A 25,346-nucleotide genomic window follows, 5' to 3' on the forward strand; every position below is an offset into this window, starting at 1 on the left:
ACCCATGTCTCACTGAGACACATTCAGTTACATTGAGAAGGAAAAACAGCAGCCTGCCAGAAAGCATTTCTCTCCTAAAGTGCAGGCACAAGTCACATGACCAGGGGCAGCTGGGAAAATTGACAAAATGTCTAGCCCCATGTCAGATTTCAAAATTGAATATAAAAAAATCTGTTTGCTCTTTTGAGAAATGGATTTCAGTGCAGAATTCTGCTGGAGTAGCACTATTAACTGATACATTTTGAAAAAAACAAGTTTTCCAATGACAGGATCCCTTTAATGCCATTAAGTACATACACAGGCTACACATACACTAAGGCTAATTTAATGACAAGTTCTGACCATCTAAAAACAAAGTTCAAAAGAACAATTTATAATAAAACCTTAATTCTTTCCCTGGAAAAGGTTAAAAAAAATGGGTTTAACTAAATTTGGTATCTGCAAATTTGCAAACTACACAATATTAGATGAACACAATATCAATTCAACCCCACAATCCTGTATTTTTAAGTGTATTATAAGCCAATTCTTCCTTTATAAAAATAGCTAGCACAAGCTATATATATAAATGCAAAATTTATACATGTTCCCTACTGAGTATTAGTCATTGGAAGTGTGCACATGTGTATATCAATGCTACGTATATATATATATATATATAGATAGATAGATATTAACATGCAGAGTACTCTTTCTAAATGCAGTACCGGTGAGATGCTAATATTTCATAAATTATTCTACATTGATGGATAGACTTCATTTTACCTCGACTTCTCTGCAATAATGATTTAGCTATCCTGCCGCTTTCTAGAATTTTGGAATGTAATATTCAAGTCAAAAATATTGAAGCTAAGTCCCACGCCAAGTCCTAAGACAAGGCACATAAATCAAACCACCCTTTCTAAAATCCTGACATGCAAAAGATAATAAAAGCAAAAACTTTTTAGTTGTTTGTTTGTGTCAATGAATGTTTGGTCTGCATATTTTATTTAAAGAAAATGTAAACTTGAAATATTCTATTTTCTTAATGTTATCAAATGATAAATTTTAACAGTTTTAGAACATAAAATTACCGGGGGGGGTCACATTTTTTTTTACTGATTGGTTTACCAATCCAATATATTACATAGTGGAAGGGAAAGTTTCTTAATGAAAAGGTAATAAAGGAATTGTTCAGTGTAAAAATAAAAACTGGGTAAATAGATAGCCCGTGCAAAATAAAGAAATGTTTCTAATATAGTTAGTCAAAAATGTAATGTATAAAGGCTGGAGTGACTGGATGTCTAATACAATAGCCAGAACACTACTTCTTGTTTTGCAGCTCTCTTGGTTTCCACTGATTGGTTACCAGGCAGTAACCAGTCAGTGACTTGAGGGGGGACCACATGGGTCATAACTGTTGCTTTTGAATCTGAGCTGAATGCTGAGGATCAATTGCAAACTCACTGAACAGTTATGTCCCATGTGCTCCCCTTAAAGTCGCTGACTAACTCAGAGTTACAGAGCTGAAAAGCAGGAAGTAGTGTTCTGGCTATTATGTTAAACATCCAGTAATTCCAGGCTTTATACATTTATACAACTACATTAGAAACTTTTTTAAATTTTACAAAAAGCCTACCTATTCAGCATTTAACTTTTATTTTTACACTGAACTTTTCCTTTAATCCTTTGATATTATCAGTTAGATGGGTTACTATGGAATAAGAAAATGTGACCATATGTTTTACTTTAGCACTGTATCTTTGGGAGTGTCAATTTGATCTTGTAGCTTTTTGCAATTTGTCTAATTAATACATAATATAGCCAAAAGTATGGTTGACTTTGCTGCTGTTATACTTCACAAGTGTGCCAACCAATACTGACTTCAACTATCTATAACCGTCCCTGTCACAACACCTCAGTTTTACAAGATACACCACTGCCTAATGAATTCTATTCAATGGTTATAATTTAACACAAAAGACTAACTATAAAGCAGTAGCTGTCATAACATCTCAGTTTTACAGCATAAACCGCTGCTTAATGAATTCAGTTCAATGGGTAGCATGTAATACAAAAAAATGAACAAAATGTAACACTGGCTGACAATAAAACACTATTGTTCTTGTGATGAATCATATAATTCAGAATATACTGACATCCAAAATAAATAAAGTGAATTTATTCCAGCATTCATTTTCACTAAAGGTGCTCAATCACATCTGTTTATGTTGCCATCTTTACTTAGGAAAGTCTGTTATAGTAGAGAGGGTAAAATCTATCAGTTTCATAAAGTTTTATTTAAAAAAAATAGGATGACATTAGGGCAGATGGGGATTACTATTTCAAAGGGTTTTCATTTTCAAACACTTTTTATAGTTAAGCTCTTTTCAGATTGTTCCCCAGAAGTAAAGACTTTTTGCAACTGCTTTCTACTTTCTATTTGTGATCGTTTTTCTAATATTGAAGTGTAAAGTTTCATTTTTCACCTTCTAAAGCTCTGGGGGAGGGGTCTGCTGACTCTGTAACTATTCTAAATTGATACATTTAGTTGATACATTTGTTATATTTGTCCCTGGTGAGTAGAATCTCTGAGTTTCATTAAAAGCAGATGTTCACATTGATACAATAGTTGCTAATATTCCATATTTATCAACTACTGTAGCCACTAAATGTAGCAAATTATAACAGAATCTGCACCTGGATCACTGAGCTGCCAGACTGAAACACTAGAGACACTTTAAACTTTTAACTTCACTTGAGGAAAAAAGATAAGACTTAAAAGATGTAAAGAAATTAAAAAAAAAAAAAGTCTCTATTTCTGGAGAACAATCTGAACCAACTCAACTGAAAAAAGTGTAGATGAACAACCCCTTTAAGTTGTATTAGTGAGTGGGGGACAATACTTGCTTATTTGGTAGAATCAGCTCCCAAAATTTTTCAATTCGTGGGTCCTGGTGCTTGTACCCTGACTGGCCACCTTCCAATCCTCTCACAAGTATTGATTGAAGTACAGCACCACAAGTCTTTTCTTTAAATAAAAATGCCTTTATTGGAACACTGGCAGGACCTGGATAAGCGACGTTTCAGGCTTTCAACCTTGAAAAAAGGCTCTGTGTAGCCTGAAACGTCTCTTATCCAGGTCCTGCCAGTGTTCCAATAAAGGCATTTTTATTTAAAGAAAAGACTTGTGGTGCTGTACAGTACTTCAATCAATATCAGTGAATGGGGGAACCAAACCCAAGGCTGACAAATGTGGTACATTGAAACTAGTGATGTGCGGGTTGGGAGTTCCCTGACCTGCACCCGACCCTAACCTGCCCTCCTTTGGCCCACACCCACCCACATCTGCACTTCTATTTAGTAGAAATGATACCAAAAAATGAAGCTACAGGAGTTGTAAATTTCTCAAAAATTATTTCAAAATGATCACACACTGAAATGATACACCTATGAAACTTCATAAAATTCTTCCCAACTCAAGTAGCAATGGTTGGAGGTGTACATAACAACTTGCAACCTGTGTACATCTATTTAAGAATTGCGCTTAAATACAAAAAGTATGGGGACTCTGTATTAAACATCTCCACTCAAGCGTCTTTAGAGACACATTCACTAAAGTGCATAGAAAATACAGTTTTAGCATAGTAGAAAGTGTTTCACTAACAATCACTTAATTACTATGTCATGCATTTTGGAAACATTTCCTGTAATTTTTCAATCTGTTACATGAAACAAAACACCCCAAGATTGGTTATCATTAGTTATAAGAATTCTTCAGAATGGCACTGAATGGTGATATAAATGCAACAGTACAACATTCTTAGAGGCAAAGTGGAAAGTAACAAGAGGATAACATAATGCACAAAAGAGTAATCACAATATTTTGGACTGAGAAGAAATTTTATTACAACCTGATTGATAAAAAACATTTTGATAAGCCACTGCATTATATGGAGAAAGAGAAAACTTTGCACCCCTCGCACCACTTTACCAGGTGCAAATGCGCTATGAATACACTAATTCACAAAAATGCGAAGTTTCGGCGTTGACTTTTCGCTAGCCTCACTTCAGCAGTACGAGCATTTCATAGCGAAGAAGTGCTAGTGTTGATTTGTGCCTACCGAAAATTCACTAGTGATCTTGCACTTAGGTCAATTTGCATACGGCGGGTAATTTAAAGTTGTATGGAGGTCTTTATTATAAATGTTGGTGCAAATGCATGAAAATATGCCTGGAGATATGGTCCGAAACTGCACTAGCGATGGTCTGGTTCGCTAGCGAATTGGCGCTTGCAACTGTTAGTGAAATAGCGATGTCCCTGTGGGTGCCAACACTATCGAATTGTCGCTATTGTTAGCCACTTCGCTCTCTAGTAAATCTGCCCCTAAGGATGAAAATACAAAGCAAAAGGAGGTGAAAGATGCAAGAAGGAATATAAATAAGTAACTAGAAATACAATTATTCTTTTTCACCCAAAGAATAATATAAAATGTGACCTAAGGCAGTGCATTTATCTGGGGATCACAAAGAAATTAACATATTTTATACATGCTGTTTCAAGGAACTAATGTCAAATATTCCCCAATCACCAATACTTAATGCCCTTGGACAGCTTGGTAGATCAATAAACCTGCTTGGATTTAATATTTAGCTAATTGACTAACAGATACCCATTATAAAGAATTCTTTAGGGGAAAAATGTGTTTATATAATGAAAATATCAGCAAGCCATTTTTAACACTGGCCTTTTAAACTCTGCATTAACAAGCATTGCTTCTATGCTTCTATTTTATACCTTTGCCATTTAAAAAGGATTGAATTAGTTTATTAGCACAGAAGCCTATTTACCAAAAGTTTCAATTAAGTGAAATAAGACGTTTTTAAACCATGAATAAACTTAGGTTCATGCCAGTGCAAGACTCGAATCAACTTTTCTCTATGCCTACCATATATACTTTGGGTCAATACTAGTGACCTGTGTATGCGAAAAATTTGCAAAATTTGCAAAATTTGTGAAACTCAAAAAATTAGCAATACGCAATACGCAATACGCAAATCAATTGGCATCAAAATTATTTTGGAGCACAACAATTTTTACACAAGCGACAATTTTTAAATGCGCAACTTTTTTGTCCAAATGCATTAAAGTCAATGGGCGTCAAAATTATTTTGACACTCGACAATTTTTACATGAGCGACCTTTTTGTTCCAGCTAAACAATTTGCAGGTGGGGAAATGCAGAGATTCACTGCAAATCCATGCCTGGTGAATAAATTCACCCATCACTATTCAATACAAATGAACAGCATTTTACACAGGTTATGTTTTATGACTATTAATTTTATATGACAGTATATTGATTCTATACTCTTACTGAATTTTGACTGCCTGTTTAAATGCTGTGCACACAACAGGATCATAGATTGGACTGGCAATGTGCCTGTTCGGGAAAATGCCCAAGGGGCCGCGCTACTTTTTGTTGAAATGGGCCGCTCTTGAACAGAGCAGCTGTGTCTTTCCCCCTCCCATGCACCTCCCTCCCTGTGCTGCCTTGAAAGAAGGCAAAAAATACCGGCACTACAATAGGCAGCCTGCGTGTGGGGCTGGATTACATCCAGATCTCATCAATGTGCTGCTTCACGGAGCATGGGGGCGGAGTCGAGGGTGGAGTCGGAGAAAGGAGCAGGAACTTTGCAAAAATCTCAGGGACTTGCAGATTGCACAGATTTAGGGAAAGAGGTAGTTGGGCAGGCTGCAAGAGAGAAGCACAGCACAGTATGTGGCACATTTACTAAGCTCGAGTGAAGGATTCGAATGAAAAAAAAAATCGAATTTCGAAGTAATACTTTGGGTACTTCGACCATCGAATAGGCTACTACGACCTTCGACTTCGATTCGAACGATTCGAACTAAAAATCGTTCGACCGTTCGACCATTCGATAGTCAAAGTACTGTGTCTTTAAAAAATACTTCGACTACATACTTTGCCAGTTTAAACCTACCAAGGTTCAATGTTAGCCTATGGGGACCCTCGAAATTTGACCCTTGATAAATCTGCCCATAAGTCTGCTCTAATACTGCATAGGGCCCCTAAAACTTGCTTTTTTTTTCGGGGCTGACACACTATTTGAATTTTGGCTTCTGTTGGGTACCCACTTTTACAATTTCTATTTGCTATCAAAGACACTTGGGGGCAGATGTATTAAGGGTCGAATATCGAGGGTTAATTAACCCTCGATATTCGACTAGGAACTAGCGCAAATGCTGCGATCGAACGATCGAAGGATTATTCCTTCGATCTAACGATTAAATCCTTCGAATCGAACGATTCGAAGGATTTTAATACAACGATCGAAGGAATATCCTTCGATCAAAAAATCACAGGCAAGCCTATGGGGACCTTCCCCATAGGCTAACATTGACTTCGGTAGCTTTTAGCTGCCGAAGTAGGGGGTCAAAGTTTTTTTTAAAGAGACAGCACTTCGACTATTGAATGGTCGAATAGTTGAACGATTTTTAGTTCGAATCCTTCGATTCGTAGTCGTAGTAGAAGGTCGAAGTAGCCCATTCGATGGTCGAAGTAGCCCAAAAAACACTTCGAAATTCGGCGTTTTTTTACTTCGAATCCTTCACTCGAGCTTCATGAATCGGCCCCTTGGTGAATTCATGTGATATTTTGATTGAAGACTTATATACATTGTTATGAACTAAGGGAACCTGAAAGAGAGGTTGAACCAACTATGAAAGCTGGAAACATCTGTTCTAAAATAAAAGCATTCTGTGTTATTTTCTAGGTTTCTTGTAGCTGTATTTTTCAAAGCATTGTTGTTCTTTTACTAGATTTAGAAAGTCCTTTCTATGCAAATCCAAAGAAAGATAGGATCAATAAAATTGATTCACAGTATACAAGATTTAGAATTCATAAGAAAATTAATTCAGGGCATAAATACTGTGTAATTCACATGCCCCTGAAGTCACACAGCACTGGGGATGTAGCGAACGGCGGAAAAAATGTTCGCGAACATATTCGCGAACTTGCGACAAAACATGCGAATAGTTCGCGAACGTCGCGAACCCCATAGACTTCAATGGGAAGGCGAATTTTAAAAGCTAGAAAAGACATTTCTGGCCAGAAAAATGATTTTAAAGTTGTTTAAAGGGTGCAACGACCTGGACAGTGGCATGCCAGAGGGGGATCAAGGGCAAAAATGTATCTGAAAAATCCATTGTTGACACAGCGCTGCGTTTTGTGCTGTAAAGGGCAGAAATCACACTACGTCACTCAGGTGATGTTTCTGGACACGGAATGTGAAAAAGCTCACACAGCTAGGTGGCACTTGGTTAAAGACTGGGCAAACAATGCCTGCAAGGGCAACGTATACACTACAGCAGTGGATACGGAATATATTATTGCTGCTTGAAAAACGTCTCTCAGGTGGTGTTTCTGGAGACGGTATTATTATTGATATTTAGACAGAATGTGAAAAAGATCACACAGCTAGGTGGCAGTTGTTTGAAGAACAGATGCAGATGAGAGATCAGCAGCAGGACAGCTGCCCACAGCAGCTACATACAGAGCACTGCAGTAGAAGGTAGATTACTAGCCAGCAAAGCTACCTAACCTAAAATGTCCCTCAAATCCCTGCAGAGTTCTGTCCCTACAATACAGAGCAGTATCAAGTAGATTACTAGCCAGCAAAGTTACTATCAACTGTCCCTCAAATCACTAACAGCTCTCTCCCTACACTAGCTCTACCAAGCACACACAGGCAGAATGAAAAAACGCTGCAGGGCTTCAGTTTATATATGGAAGGGAGTGGTCCAGGGGTGTGGGGGTGGTCCAGGAGGGAGAGCTTCCTGATTGGCTGCCATGTATCTGCTGGTCTGGGGTGAGAGGGCAAAAATAAGCGCCAGCTAAGGCGAACCCAAATTGGCGAACGTCGCGCGACGTTCGCGAACATTCGCCGAACGCGAATAGTCGATGTTCGCGCGAATTAGTTCGCGGGCGAACAGTCCGCGACATCCCTACACAGCACACATGCTGGTTCTACACCATTGCATTTTATGGTTTATTATTACTAGTGTAGCAATGCTGGCCAAGCTGTAGCTCCACACAGCCACAACTGAGTATACTTGTGGTATAAGGGATAATGTACCCCCTACTGTAAATGATAAGGATATTAGAAGTCACTGAGGGGTTGTTCTGTGACCATATAAAGGCACAAGGCTGCAGGCCGAGTTATACAGGGAACTCTGAGTATCACTTGAATATCATAAGAAGTAATGTACCCCTACTGTAATGGTAAACTGAATCCTTGTAATTTTAAATAAGATGTTCAGGGCTTATAATAAATGGCAAATCAACAAAATGGTTAATAAGGACACACTAGATTTGTGTGGTGCCAGTAACGAATATTTTACTGTACTATAATGTAATAATAATAGTCAATTAATAACTGTAATAGTTAACATTAATTACAGTTAAGAGAGAAAGGCAGTTCTATATGCACATCATTTTTGCAGTTTTACCCCAATATATAAGTACAAAACCATTGTGTGTTTACATGTGGGCTGCTTTGATTTTTTTGCCCGGGCTGCTTTTTACTCCCAGTACGGCCCTGCATCAAACAGTAGCATATGTCTTAAATTGCACAAAATCTGTTGGGGACACAATACTAGTTTTCTTGTTTTGTAAATAATGATGTACTGTAAGAATTCACTGTACAGTGCAACTATACAAAGTGTTATGGCAATGCAACTAGAATTCCTAATTTGTTATGTAATCCTCAAATAACTGTTATAGAATACAATCCTTCCAGCTTTAAATATTTAAATTAAATTGGCTCATCAAAGATAACTGTATCCTTTTATTTTAGATGAAAGAGAAGATGTTCAAAGGAAAACATTCACGAAATGGATAAATGCTCAGTTTGCAAAGGTAGGATTTTGCATTTAACATTTAAATATATTTCCATTAATTTCATTATTGTGAAGAATGATGTTTACATCTCATCTTATCTGTCATATTTGTAATGCAGTGTAAAACCTCAAATTTTATATAAGAATGTGCACTGATTTAACAAAGGTCAGATTATAGTGGTTTTAGAGGTTTTGAAACTATGACTAAACTCACAAAAGGGGTCATTTACTAACAATCAATTTTCAATGTTCAACCACTAAAATCCAACTTTTGCACAACTGCGAATGTCTTGAGATTTATTAAAAAATCTGAATAAAAAAGTATGAACTGAAAATGATGCTGAACAAAGTGCTAGAAATACAAATACCTCTAAAACCTCTAAAAATTCAACTAGTGCAAAAAAATCCGAAAACCTCTAAAAGTCTGAATTGATTTAGAGTGGTCCAATAGGATCAGCACAGCTCCCACTGACTTCTTTTACCTGGCAAAGTTTTTAAAATGTTTGAGTTTTTTTAAAAAAAATGTAAACAAAACACACATTTTTTTAAATTTGTGGAAAAAAATCTAAGTTCCATTAGAACTTAGTCCATTCCATTAGTAAATGACTTCCCAAGTATGTATTTTACTTTGAAGCTTATATATTTTGCACTATTCCTGTTGTGGTATATTCATGAATCAGGAATAACATACTTTTAATCTCCTACAATAAATTTAAACATTAATAAAGCCCAAAACAATTGTCCTGACATATAGTACAGAATTTGTCTTATTAATCCCCCCCTTTCTATCATGAGTTTCAGATGCTAATTACAAGCAACAAAATGTAGCATTTGTAACTGTCCTTGTAGTTCTCTATATAAAGGTAACACAAAAAGATATTAAACTATTTAAGACATGCTAAAAAAATTTAAGTGTAAATATTATAGAGAGAGAAAGAGAGAGAGAGAGAGAGAGAGTATAGTTATAACTGTGCCAGACAAACTGTTGAGAAAACAAAATCATTCTCTAAGCCATTTCTTTATTTCATGATTATTATATGAATCGAATGTGACGATCTTCTATGGGACCTTTATTTGCAATAATCCAATTATAAATATTTCATTAGTAAAAGAGAAATAATGTTATAAATCCTTGAAACAGAGGCACAAATCTACTTTTTACAATAACTGTATCTAAATGATTTTGTATTCCTTTGTTTTCTTCTTTATTAACAAAGGCATAATAATTTATTTTAAATGCTGACGGCCAAATACATATTTTTCCTTTTTAAATTACATTTTTTAATTTACATAGTTACATTGTAGGTGAAGCTGAAAAACTACTTTAAACTAACAAAAGTAAATAGAATGGGGTTCTCATTCTCTTGTATTAGTCAGTAAGGCTTTCCAGTTTAATTTCCTCCTTAGTCCTTAACATTCTAAGAGATTCTAGAAAATGGGCCAAAAATATTGCTCTGATGCATTTGCATACTGTATTTTGAACTGCCTTTTTTTCTCTCTGCATTCACCTACTTCTGTTCTGGCAAATTCACATCTGTTACTCCTAAATAATGCAATAGCCTCAACTTCTATGTGAACATTTTCAGTCTATAGACACGTGAGACTCATCTAATATCCACCTTACCCTGTAGTTGCTGTTGTCAATCAACAGCTGCTGTTTAATTTGTCCAGTTTCTTGGAGAAATGGACTGATAGGAGACAAATGTGCATGGCACTCCATTAATGGATTTTTTGACAGAACCACAGAGCTAATGAGATTGCACAATTAGAAAATGCCAACATGCAATTATTATAATTATTCAACATCCGAATAGATGAAAACAGAGAAGATGTTAGCATTGTGCATTAAGAATTGTGTCTATTGCACTATTGTACATCTTAACAAGGTATCAATGTATTATTTTTTTATAAAAAAAGAAATTGAAATTCAGCCATTTTACCAGCTCCTTAAAGGGGTTGTTCACCTTTTGGACAATAAAGTTAATTTAACAGCCCATGCCATAAAAAAACATTTTTGTAATTTATCTTTATTACTTAATATGTTTGCTTTCAGAGATACATATCATAGAAGTGGATCATCTCTGCAAAAACTCTCCTTTCTCTCCTCTGTGATTTGTGATTGTGGGACAGGCTCTGTGTAAGAGATGCATGTTGCCAAATAAGGAAGTTCATGACTGAATCCGCTCTCTCTCCCCTGCTTTATTTGCATATATTTGATCCGATTGGCTGAATCTTGCCAGCCAATGGAACTGAAGATATGCAAAGGAAGCAGGAGATAGCATGAACAGTGCAGAGTCAGTCATGAACTTCCTTATTTGGCAACCTGTATCTCTTACACAGAGCATGTCGGTGAACCCATAACACACAAGAGAACTGAGAAAGTTTTTGCAGAGATGATCCATAGCTTCTGTGGTATGTATCTCTGAAAGGAAACATTTTAATTAATAAAGATAAATTACAAAAAAAATGTTTTTTTATGACCTGGGCTGTTAAATTAGCTTTATTGTCCAAAAGGTGAATAACCCCTTTAAAGCAACACTAGCGTGCTTGCAAGTATATATTTTTCCTAAATGAAATGAATAAATAACAAAGTTATACAGCACTCAACATTTTGGGAATGCATCTGCATATGTATATTCAAGTTAAATATTTCCCAATTCTCCTTTTGCAAATGTTTGAGAATATTCTTATAATGAAAGAAAACGAGTAGCTAAAATAGTAGAATCAATCATAGCCTATAGAAACAGCCACCCTTGTAAGTTAGAGAAGAATTTTGAACTGCTTGTGTTTCAGTTCAGTGACAGTAATTGCAGCAATGCTGTTTTAGTTTTTGAACAGATGATATGATGGCAAAATTGTCAGTTTGCTGGGACTGAAGTACTATATCATGGTCAATTAAAGAGAGAACATTTTGGTTTTCGCTTGTTATATCAAATGTGAAGCAAAAGTAATTTTTGGCTTCATTTCATAAAACAATTTGCATGCTCTCAAACTTCAAACTCTAGGGGCATATTTATCAAAATGTGAACGCAGATTTTAATAAATAAAAACTCACCCACATTCTATTAATTCTTATGGGATTTTTGAAGCATATTTACCAGATGGTGAGTTCCAGCGAAGTTGCACCAATTGATAAATATACTACTAAAATCCGATAGGAATGAATAAAATGTTGGCGAGTTTTTATTTATTAAAATCTGAACTCACACTTTGATAAATCTGCCCCTAGGTATCCACAGGATTCATTTATTCTCAGGTGAATCTGAGGGTTAGTTTTACACTTTGGCTGTGGATTAGATGATCTCTACTCTACTTCCAGATCTATATTTCTTTCATTAGTTATTTCCTGGAGGTTGCACATTTTTAAAGCCTTTTTATGAGTCTTTTGTGTTGTAAAATACCTGGCATCAGGTTATTATTATAAAAATTCTTGACATCTATATGCCAGACTATCCAACTACAGACATCAGTCTGTGGCATATATATTAATGTGCACAGTTATGAGAGCATAAGATATATGGCAGTCAGAAATTAAAGATGTAGCCAGCATGTTTAAACATCTGGTAGTATTTTCTCCATAAAGTGGTGTTTTTCCTGTGTCAAAATAGAGAAGAGATATTTAGTTTTCTTTTATCTGTCCCTTAGCAAATATAAATGGAAAAAATGTTTTGTGCACATACAATGATTACAATTATTCAAACTTTATAAGTAAGGAGCAATAAAGCAACAGTTTGCAAAGATGAATAGGGAAAAGGCTTGAGTGTTAATACATAAGAAGACATGTACAGTATGTTGAGACATTGTCCCCAGATAACGTCCTGCAGGCAGCAAACATGCAAAATACGAAGACAAGTAATTTGAAAATCATATAAAAGAAACATTTCTTAGAATAGTTCTATTTATAATATACTTAAAACCATTAATGAACATGGTTGGAAAAACAGAAGAGAGTCTATAAACCAGTTTTGACTACATATACTGTATATTCTCTACTGTGCAGTGCGTGTGCAATCCAGTAGAAAATGACCATCTAGTGGCTTATAAAAAAATATGTTTTAGCAAAAAAAAACCCTATATACCTACTGTAACTGTTTGTCTAACGGAAAACAGTCCCTGTTATAAACATTGAAGTGCTAGATTTGTAATACTAGTTATAAATAGCATAACAGTCAAACCAAGTAACAGAGCCAATAAAAATGATGAAACAAGGAAGTAGTGCTGAACTACTAAACCTCAGCACAGCTCAAAAAGAAAAATAACTATGAAAATAGGACAGTATAGAAGGTAATCTCTTAAACATTAAACCAGAAGTTTATGACATAAGGAGCAAATATTGTCCAGGTAAATAACCTATAGAAACCAATTAGATTTTTACTTTCAAGCAACTGACCATTAAATTCTACCTGCTGGTGGATTGACAAGGGTTACTAGACCTGTAGCAGAATTTGCATCAGAACATGGATCCCCAACCTTTTTTTTTTACCTGTTCACATTCAAACAAAAATAAAAGTTGAAGAGCAACTAGTGATGGGCGAATTAATTCCCGCGATTCGCCACCGCAAATAAATTCGCGAATGTGTGCCGGCATAAAAAAATGGATGCTGGCGTCAAAAACGGACACCAGCATAAAAAATTAGACGCCGACACCGTTTTGCGAATTTTTCACAGTTTCGAGAATTTCGCAGGAAATTTGAAAGTTATTCGGCAAATCAAAACGCCACAGATACGCCCATCACTAAGAGCAACACTAGCATGCAAATAGTTCCTAGGGTGCTAATTATGGGCTGTAATTGCCTATTGGTAACCCCTATGACTATAAGGCTACAAGAGAATCTGTCTGGCAGTACAATGGTTTTTATTCAACCAAAAACTTGTCCCAAACCCTGAAATTAAAAATAAGCTCCTGCTTTGAGGACACTGGTTGGGGACAACTGTCATATTATATTATTCAATTTGTGTAATAAATACAATGTATTAGGGTTACAACCATAAATGAATGTGGAATAGAAACTATTGTAGTAGCCTGTGATATGCGTATGTCAGAAATTCAAAATTGATAAAATTATGTTAATGGATGAGGGAAATAAACCATTTATTGTACATGATCTATACATGTTCAACAACACAAAGGAATACTATTTTATTTATCAAAAACTCTACTTTGACCAGTTTGATGCTTATGTGTATGGTTGCACTGCACTAGAAGAGCAGAATTTACAGTTTATAAACTGTAATTTTGGCCTATTGTATGTAAATGGTAGTCGCTTGGTTTTGACGATGGATTTACATCATCATACTGCTGCTGTTTATTTTCCCACCAGTTCATAGATTTAAGGCACATTTACAGCCATGTTGGTACTTTGAGAAAGGCCTTGGGGTAGGCCAAAACGTTAGTCTTTTAACCTTTATTAAACAATTTCTTTATTTTAAGTCCTGTGAGTGTAGCAAATTTTTGGATGATATGGATGAATCGTGGATTCTGCACCCAGGCAAATTAACTTCATTTTTTGAGAGTGCCGGTATCCTGCTGGACTGTACAGTATATATAACGAAATTGCAGATGATACCCGCACTCCTTCACAACATCTCGTTTTGCCGGGTGCTTGGTCAAAAGTGGTATATAAAATTGTAGAAAGGACCAGCACTCCGTTTTCCAAAGAATTCAGTAGTTTATTTTAAGAGTCTATTTTGTACAAGTTGATGTAAGCTATAAAATATCTTGTTTCATGGGCCTGATGGGTTAGATCTGAAGACTAACTTTAGCCCTTACTGCTGATGCAAAGAATGAGTTCACAATAATAAAAGCTGCAGTGCCATTCAGAACATCCAACCTACAGTATAGTACAAAATTCACATTTCTTTAACACTTCTCATCTGTGCTTGACCTTGTATCAAATTTTCATGAGTCTTTATGCCTAAGGTCAGACACTGCTGATTTTGGCTTTATTGCCATTTATCACCACACTGTACCTGGAATAGTTGTGGGAAGAACAGCAATACTGTAACTAAGGCAAAATTAGCCATGTTATCATGGCATTAACTTTAACCCCTTTTTGTGAATGGCATGTTAAAATCCCATATATTTGGCTTTTCAGTATATGTCTTTTTGTTCTTTGAGATGATACAGCAAGGGAAATTGAACACAATTTTTGAAAATTACCTGTAAATAACTGATTAATGGGTAGCTGCTAACTCATCAATGAAATCCATACAGATACCAAGTTCACCTAGTACAAAGGGATTTTAAAAGTCATTGCAAGAAGCTGGGATGTCTTTGAATTGCCTTGCCGATAGTCTTTAACTGTTGATACTTTATCTAGTGTTTTTCAGGTAATATATAGTGATGGGCGAATAAATTTGCGAATCTCCAGCGAAATTCACAAAAAGGTTAAAATCACTAGTAATATATTGTAATTAGTTAGATATATTACAAAATGTGAGATTGCACATTATCTCAAATAGTAATTCAAAACTATTGCTCATTTTGAGCAGAATAATTATCACAAAAGAAATTAATCACATAGACAACATAAACACCCCAAAATCACACATATCTTTCCAATGAGAATAGGGACTTCCTGTGTATAATAGGTGACATAATATTTAAACAACAATAATACAGTAAGGCCAAGATAGAAGCATAACTTGGAGGAAGACCTGCATGATGTTATTGGACCCTATAGGCTAATTGATGAATGCAGGGTTAATTAAAGAGGTGGAAGAGTTCAAAGCTTAGGAGATATAGTAGGGAAAACCATCCTCCATTTTAGAGAGTGATAGTGATTAGAACTTCACCCCAACCATAGCTAATGCTCAAGCCAGGGTGTGCGGTGGGCAAGATCAGCCTTTATTGGCTGACCTCAAATGAGAAAAGCAAATGAGAAAGTGCCAGCTGTTCTCTAGGCCTGGTGATTAGGGAGAACATCCAGGAACCAGGAGGTCCCAGGATCAAACCCCAACACAGCCTGACATTTTGGTGGTGGGTCATTAACTTCCCCATTATATCAGTCCCTTTGAGATTGTCTTTAGAGAGCAGTGGTGTGAAATGAAAAATGTCATGAATATCTTCTGAGCAGGAGCAAGCAGCTAGTGTGTATCAATGGCGCCTTGACAGAGGGCCTCAAAATCGTGTTACAAAGTTTTACTAATGGTAAATATTTTGTATTATTGTTCATAACTAATGTTTATTATGTAAAAAATAAAAGTTGTGGCCATCCAAAAGATTAAGTAATTTTGATCAAAAAAACACCTTACAATTGGTTGCTATGGTTTACAGAAAGTCATGTTAACATAAATAAACAGGCTGGTTCTGTTTTCAATAAGGATTAATTATATTTCAGTGTGGATCAATGTACTGTTTCATTATTACAGAGAAAAAGGAAATCTTTTTTTAAAATTTGCATTATTTGGATAAATGGTTTCAGATCCTATACCTTTATTGTTATTGTTATTGTTATTGCTGGACAAGAGTGATGGAATTCCACACGGAGGGCAACATCTGATTGTTGACTATAGCAATGTCTTTGATTGTGTCAATCATATAATGGGCTTAGTAAAAATTGATGTACCTGAGAATATTATTGTTCTTATGAGAGACCTTTCATAATAGTCACAAGTCACAATTGATACAGAAAATGGAGAAACAATTTGATTTCACTATAAATCCTGTTTACTGAATAGTCACAACAGCTAACAAAAGTAGTTTTTAACTCTAGCTGATGCGATCTTTGATAAAACAGTTGAGCCAGCTAGTATGAAGTTAAGCATTTGTATCTATTTATTGTGCTACATGTGTGATTCCTCAAGGAAACAAAATTTACTCAAACAAGTAATAATTCAGAATTGGCCCGCTTATAGGTGTTGTTCTTTCAATAAATGGTTTATAAGCCTTAATATACACATAAAAACTTAAAATATTTCAGGTACCAAAAGCCATGTTAAATATGCCCAAAGCAAAATTTACATTTCCCCAGAAGAGTAAGTAAAGTTGAGAAATTGTGATTTATTTGGACAACAGACAACTTTAGAGCTAATAGTAAATAAATAAAATATGGTGTAAAATCCAAGAAAATGTAAAATCAGGGAAAATTATTATGCATAATATATAGGAGTGACCACAGAACAACATTAGTGATGGGCAAATTTATTCGCCAGGTTGAGGTTCCACTGTATTTTTATTTAATGGTAACCCAGTGCTTATTTGACTATTCTGATAGATTTGTAAGTGTCAGGTCTATCTGTATATTTTTGACTTGGATAATTAGGCAAAAAGTGTCTGACTGCCAACTGAACCCTCAAGCCAAGCACAGAAATACTGTGCTGAAACTCTTTGTCTAGCCAGACTTAGCACATCTAAAGCAATACTTGGAACATTAACTGTAATTATCTCATTAGGTTAAGCATTAACCTTGTCAGAAACATATCAGTTTCCTTAAGTATGCTTCTAAATGTATTTTAAATTATAGACTTTTTTGCAGGTTTCAAAAAAAAAACAAAAAAAAAAAAAAAAAACCGAGGCTTCATAAATAGGCCACTTAGCACTCATAAGTCATTTTGCAGTACTTGTTCGAAAAATGATTTTTGGTATAATTTGCACAAATCATTTTCTCAAGTATAAAGAAACAAAAAAAAGGCAGTAGTATTGTCATATTTGTAAGCAAACACTGATGAAAAGACCACGGTTTTTGAAGTCTTAATTAACCACATAACTGATATTTTCAGAGTTCTGTCAGAAAATACAGCATAAAAAACAAGCCTGTTAACAGATATATGAACTAATTAGGAAAGCAACAGTACAGAAATGCAAGACCTTTAGTCAAATTGTTTTATAGCAGTGAAAAAAGAAGAACATTTTTTATATTCAATTCACACAAAATAAAATGTTTTCTTTACAAATATGGGAAGTGCTACTTCAGATTTATACTTTTTTGTATGGTAAAGATTTCCTTAAAGGAAAACTATACCCCCCAAACAATGTAGGTCTCTATAGAAAGATATTGCATAAAACAGCTCATATGTAAAACCCTGCTTTATGTAAAAAAAACATTTTCATAATAATATACTTTTCTAGTAGTATGTGCCATTGGGTAATCATAAATAGAAAATTGCCATTTTAAAAAATAAGGGCCGCCCCCTGGGATCATACGATTCACTGTACTCTCAAACATACCAAACAAACCATACTTGTTAGGTCACATGAGCCAATTAACAGACAGAGTTGTGTCTTTTGCTTCCACACTTCTTCCTGTTACAGTTAGAGTTGTAGTATTTCTGGTCAGGTGATCTCTGAGGCAGCACACACAGACCATCACAAAATGGTGGTTCAAGGCAAGAGATGTAAGAGAGCAATATTTACTTAAATATATATTCCAGTTTGGTAAGATTCTTTAATATGCCACTTAATATGATATAAACTATCTGTTGCTTAAGTGTTCATTTTGGGGGTATAGTTTTCCTTTAAGTCCCTAAATTAAAAAGCAGGAAAAGTTAAATAGCATGAAGTTGGGTACCAGTAACATTTATGAAAAACTTGCCTGAAGGCATAAAACTGAACCTGCCCAGAAAGACTTATTATAAAGAATACACATACAGACGAGACAAACTTCTAAAAAACACGTTATTTTATGTTCAGTTAGTAGTTGAACTATTCTCTAGAAGCAAACAATTGATTGATGAACATTTGCTTTGCATAAGATACAAAATCATAAGACATAGAATACATTTAGGGGCTGCAATGTAAGCTAGCTTTAATGCCTGTAAATGACTGTAAATAAAATGTGTTTGCAAAGGCCTAGCAAATGTATAGTTGTTAAAACAAAAACAAAAAAACAATTATTCTTTTTCCCATCAAACGCTTAAGTGACATGCAATGCAGCATTCAACATTTACGCTATATGCCGCTAATAAAATCATCTTGTTATAATTATCAATTCTGAAAAGGTTCAATTCAGCCAACTGAACTGAACATCTTCTGACAAAAGGCACAGACATTGAGTGGATTGCGTATATTTTCTATTTTATACATAACAAGTCAATATTTATTTGCAAATCTTTGTTTTTTACTTTGTTTCCTCATTTGACTTTGCTACTTTACTGAAATAAATGAATATTTTGGTAATATGTTTTACCTATTAGAACAATTTTAAATAAGGTTAGGAATGCTTAATGACAATGCCTGTCCCACAAGAAGATACTAATGTACAGTAAGAGCAGGATGCTGCTCGTAGGGGTCTATTTAGTAAGTCTCAATTTTTTCTGGCAGATTTTTTAAGGGGGACAACTTGAATTTTTAGAGGAAATAACAACCTGGATTTTTTTTGTCAATTTATTATGCTCCAAAGCTGCTAAAAATCCGAAAATACTTCAGCTAAAGTCACGTAAAAGTCAATGGCAGATGTCCCTTTTACAAGTGGAAGATGTTTTTGCCTTCATGATCTTCAAGGGTTTTGAGCTGTTTGATGCTGGTTTTCCCTCAAAAACTTGAAAAATTAGGGTTTGTGGGTAGTGATGGGCGAATTTGAAGCGAATTTACGCGAATCGCCGCCAGCGAATAAACACCAGAAGTAAATTTTTCGTCAAAAAAGACGGACGCCGACGTCAAAATGGCCGCCGGCGTAAAAAAAACGGGCGCCGGCATAAAAAACGGGCACCGGTGTCAAAAACGAGACGCCCGCACTGTTTCGCGAATTTTTAGCCGTTTCGTGAAATTCATGAATTTTCCGCCGCAAATTCGCCCATCACTATTTGTGGGCAACAATTCAAAAAAAGTCACAATGCTGTTGCACAATTTTGTTAAGACTTTTCCTGCACATACTATTTTTATTTGGATTTTTTAGTAAATTAAGCCAAATCATGGATGGGACTTAGGTTGAATTTTTATTTAAAAAATAATGAGAATTTTTTTTCTAATAAAAACCCCCCTTACTGTACATTATAATCAGTCACACACATCTGAGACACTTACCTGTGAAACAGCCCACAAAAATTAGCAATTGTGCAAAAAGTGGATGGTTAAAGGATATCAGGACAAACCTTTGCTATCCCACGTAAATACAAAAATGCTGCTCCTTTATTGGTCTTATAGAATCATGCTAAAACGCATTGAATATTGGAATAATGGATATAAGTTAGCAAAAGGAAGGACAAATATGTATATTTAGTTATTGTACATATGCCTAGTATTACCTAGTTGGCTGAAAAAATTAGCTGAATAATCAGACTCAAATTCAAAATAGAGTCATCAGTGCATGGAGCCTTTCTGCATGGGGCCTCATTTTACTCCTATTGCCAACTCAACCTCTTGATTGATAATTGGTTTTGTTAGAGCTATACAGAATTGCAAGGCTTGTATAAAGTTACTTTACACTGGCATGCAGTGTTGTGCCATGATGATCTGGCTTTGCTGTTAGCTTAACGTACAGTGTCCATTTGCTTATATATATTTTACACTGTAACTAATTTAATATATTGTTTATTGATTAAGAACCTATTCACAGAAAATGTATAAAATATATACATGATTGATTATTCATCTATTAGTGCTTTTAAATCTGACAAACAATATAATTCAGACTACTGAAATAGACATAATTTCACTTTCATACTTTGTGCTAGTATATTAAGGTGATGTGACATAAAAAATTTGCCTAAAGAAGCTGCTAAAGAGCACAGTTTTAGTTCGCTGTCCGAGGCCAAACACAGAACTAAAGAAGCTAGTGGCACATGTATTATATGCATGTCATATAAAGTTCTATCTGAGTTTTTAATCAAAATATTCTAATTTTTTAAAAATGATTTCCTCTTTCTTTGTTATATTAAAACAGTACCTTGTACTAGATCTCAACTAAAATATAATCAATCCTAACTGTAGGCAAAACTGTAGTTCAAATGGTAAATTTGAATTTTCTAATTTTTTTGGTCAAAACTCACAAATTCAAATTTAAAACCACCAACTCGAATTTGAATTTGAATGTGAGATGTATTACAGCTTGACCCTGGAAACAATTCTAACTAGACTTCCTGGCAAGTTCATGTAGAAGTCAATGGCAGAGGTCCCTTGAACTATTTGGAGATGTTCAAGGCTTCTAAAATTATGCCCTATAGACACCAATAAGAGAAAAAAAATGTTGTGTCAAAAAAAATGTCACGTATCAAAAAAAGTTTGACACGCAAAAGTCACGTTTTTATTTGCTGTGGAAAATTCTATTTGAATTTGATTTGAGTTTTCAGGTCAGGACTATTTGATCAAATTTTAGCTGTTCATAAATAACATACCGTTCAAATTGTAAATAAAATCTAATTTATTAGAGTTTTAAAAATTTACATTACTCTAAGTTTTGACCTTTGATAAATAGCAGCCTAAATGTTTTTGTGTTTTTTAAGTAAACTTGGATATTGAGATCCAAATTATGGAAAGCTTTTTTTTCCGGAAAATCTCAGGTTCTCAATAGCAGGACCGATACCAATACACTATTTTGGACACATCAATTAATCTCTACCCACCTTTTCATTTCCCTGTCTTGTTTTTATTTTATTTTTTTAGATATCTATTGGTGCATCTTTGGAAGTTATGTAGTAATATGATCTAGTAACCAGTAGTAACTATTTAGTTGTTTTCATTATAACTGATCTAGCCTAGAAAATTGAATGTATGGCTGCTACAACTGGCCAGGAAAAAGCTTTACCTAAGCCTAAGCAAAGAAAGCAATTTATTATAAACATTTTACGGAATATTAACAATCTATGATCTTTAATACACAAAATAAAATGTAGGTAAATCATAAATCCAAACCCACACACAAAGATGTATGTTTAAGCTTTTAATTTTCACAGCTTGGAAAGCAGTATGTAGCTTCATATTCTCTGTGTGCTGATTTTTTAAACTGATAATTAAATGCAGCAGGATTTACATTACCATTGGTACTGCCATTGTCTGTAGTTAATGCAATTAAGTGTTGACTCTTCCAGCACAAACACAATTTTTTATTTTGTAAATTTTATTTTGTCTCCAACTTGAAAATACACTAAACTATGTGCTGTAGAGTCCAAGCTATATATAAATCAAAATTTTCCACACAGTATAACTCTTTATATCATACTAAAAGTTAATTTGAAGGCGAACACCCTCTTTAACATATACATTACATTTGTAAAGGTACATTTATCTAAACTACTTGATTTTTGAGAGCAAAATAATATGCACATTACTTTTCATACTGAAACAAGCACGCATGTTTTAATGTCTTGCTTGTTCAAAAGATGCTACTTAATTTTTCATGACTGTTTGGCCACTGCTGCATTATAAATGGATTATATTTTATTACCTTACTTAAAGTATATCCATGGTGAAAAAGTTCAACAAGCTGCACAACCAGACTTAACTTTGAAGTGCTGATCCCTCACCTTTCCTCCAGCTAGCACCTCACACAAAAAAGTTACCTTGGACTGTACATATAATTTAGATAAAAAACCTACAGCAGAACGATTAGATATTTTGCTCATCTGCCTGTCCCTTTGTTCGAGCTTTGTGTTTACAATTGATATAGGAAATGGTAACGTGAAATATTAAGTAGCAGCTAGGGAAATCCTCAATTATAACAGTGCTGGTTTATTGCATAAAATGAACACTATAATTAACCATGTTCTACAAGAAGATTGCTGAAAGACATTAAGGGAAAAAGCAATTAAACAAAACAGGGACATGACTGTAAATTAATACCTTATTATTATTGTTCCATGTGACCATTTTTTTCTATATCTGGCTTACATGGTTTGTATAGAAACACTGCACCCAACACAAAAAAAAGTTTCTCGACATTTTGTCACATTTTCTTCCAAATTGCCTATAGTTAGAATTCTGCACAGTGTAGCTGTACTTAAGAGGTCCTTAGTAATCTGTAAGGTAGAAGATAAGCAGGTACAATAAACAGTATAATGGAATGGAAAAATTATTATCTGCAATAAGGAACATTTTCGTAGTTTCCAGTGTATAAAAATAGCTTGTAGTTGGGCTTGTACTAGACAACCCCTCCACATATTGTTTTAATTAAAAATTTGGTATATGGTGTTGATTTCCTAACTGCACTAAACAGCAATAATTAAACATAATAGCTTTTCACGACTTAGATCAGATATCGGAGAAGAGAAATTGCAAAAGGAGAAGGATGCTTATCCAATTACCTTTTCACATTAACTCCCTTGTTTAAGAAATTTAAAGGGCACCTATCATAATTGTTTCCCCCATCGGAGGTGCAGGCTCCACCCTCCGATGGTTGGAAACAACTATTAAATCAAAAAAAATGTTGGTTGGTTAGAAAGAAAGAAGGAATTGAGACAAATATTTTGGAAATACTTACAAATATGGTCCACAATTAGGTCACGGTTATTTAAAAGATATCCATCCTCTGCCCTCAATTACAGTTTAAGGGGTCTTGATTCTAGTCAGCATCATCAGTAGTTTGCCATTTTTATCCCCATTATTATACCACAAGGCAGATCTATATAACTCCTATATTCAGGGACTGCTTTTCAGTGAGTAGTAGATTAAGCTGAGTTCAGGCTAATGCTATGTTGTGCTGATTCGTCTCTGATTAATATCTGTAATTAATTTAGTCTTGCAGGCATTGAGTTCCATTCCGGGTCCTGGTTATTTAGTTTTCTATGTAATTTCAAGTAGTTTTTATTAACAAAATATAAGTTCCCTTGTACAAAGGCTTTAGCAATGTCCCATACAATTGCTTCAGGGCCAACCCAGTAGTGGGATAACGCAGGGGAAGATTTTTCTGCTACATTGGGCAATCCACTTAGGGGGAAGCCTCCAAAGGGCCCTATGGCCTCGAAATTTAAATTCCAATTAAAGCTCGTACTGAGTTTGGATAATTCACAATTCGACCAAAAAAAATTGAAAATTCAAATTTGAATTAAAATTTTCAATTCAACCCTTAATAAATCTGCCCCTTAATCTGGGAATATAAAGATGTGTGTTTTTTATACCAGCAGAGGCACACCTTTGCAAAAATGCATCTACATGAGAAAAAAAACACTTGAGACATATGCTAACAATTGATCCCTGGACCTCTCCCATTGACTTATACAGTAATTCGGCAGGTTTTAGGTGCGGAATAGTCGAATTCAAGTTCTTAAAGGCCAGAGTATGATAAATCTTGAAATTTGAATTCCAATTAAAACACAAATCGAGTTTCGATAATTCGCAATTCGAATTTGAGAGTAAACATTTTTTGAAAATTAGAATTTTCACTTCGACCCTTAATAAATCTGACCCTTAGGGGCACATTTATTAAGGGTCGAAGTGGTAAAACTTCAAAATTCGACCATCAAAGTTTTTTCTTGAGTGAATTTAGCTGTTTTCAATCGAATTCAAATCGTTTGATCAATCCTAGAAATTGTAGAATCGGTTGAATTGAAAGATTTAATTGATCGATATAACGATTTTCAAAAAAAAAAACTTTGACTTCTAAAAAGCCAAATACTGGCTATAGGTTCTAGGAGGTCCCCATAGGCTAACATAGCAATTTGGCAGGTTTAAGGTGGCGAAGTGTCAAAGTCGAAGTTTTTTAAAGAGACAGTACTTTGATTTTCGAATGCTCGAATATTTAAAGTTTTTCAATGCTAATCGAATTTTGGCCTATTCAATGGTCCCAAAAATTTCTTCGAAATTCGAAGTTTTTGAATTCAAAAATTCACTTAGAATTCACTTCGACCCTTAGGAGCCCATTCACTAAGGGTCAAAATGAATTTTCGAATTGAAAAAGTTTGAATTTTGAAGTAATTTTTGGGTACTTCGACCATCAAATAAGCCAAAGTTTGATTAGAATTGAAAAAACATCACAAATTTGACCATTAGAAAATCAAAGTACTGTCTCCTTAAAAAACTTCGACTTCGACACTTCGCCACCTTAAACCTGCTAAATTGCTGTTTAGCCTATGGGGGAACCACCTATAACCCATATGAGCCGTTGGCTAAGTTTTGAGAAGTCGAAGTTTTTTTTGTAAAATCGTACAATTAAATAGTAAGAATTTCATCGTGCAATCGAACGATTTTAATTTTAAGGAAAAAACCTTCGACTTCGACTATCGTACTACACCTATTTGATGGTCGAATTTCAACGTTTTTTCACTTTGAAATTCGACCCTTGATAAATCTGCCCCTTAGTAAATGGGACACTTATTTTGGTAATATAAAAATGTGTAGTTTTTATACCAGCAGAGGCAAACCTTTGCAAAATGCATGTAGACTAAGAAAAAAACACTTGTCTGATAGGCTAACAATTAAAAAAATACTGTAATGATTATTTCCTTTCTGTTTTTCTTCTGGTGTTTGCTTTGTCATAAATATAATGCAAATTGTTCTGGCAAATAGAATCACAATTTCACATTTATTATAGTATGCAATATAAGATTGCTAAATTACTCATTTGAAAAGGCCA

General features: G+C 34.7%; 1 protein-coding gene across 1 annotated transcript in view; it reads left to right on the forward strand.

The window, feature by feature from the left end:
- Positions 1-8,881: 8,881 nt before the first annotated feature.
- dmd.1.S (dystrophin, gene 1 S homeolog) overlaps positions 8,882-25,346 on the forward strand; it is a 935,293-nt gene continuing 918,828 nt past the window's right edge. Inside the window, exon 1 of the mRNA XM_041584187.1 lies at positions 8,882-8,920. The gene's annotated coding sequence lies outside the window, so the exon portion shown is untranslated. The remainder of the gene's footprint in view (positions 8,921-25,346) is intronic.

This window comes from Xenopus laevis, chromosome 2S, assembly GCF_017654675.1.
Source record: "Xenopus laevis strain J_2021 chromosome 2S, Xenopus_laevis_v10.1, whole genome shotgun sequence".
Classification (NCBI taxonomy): domain Eukaryota; kingdom Metazoa; phylum Chordata; class Amphibia; order Anura; family Pipidae; genus Xenopus; species Xenopus laevis.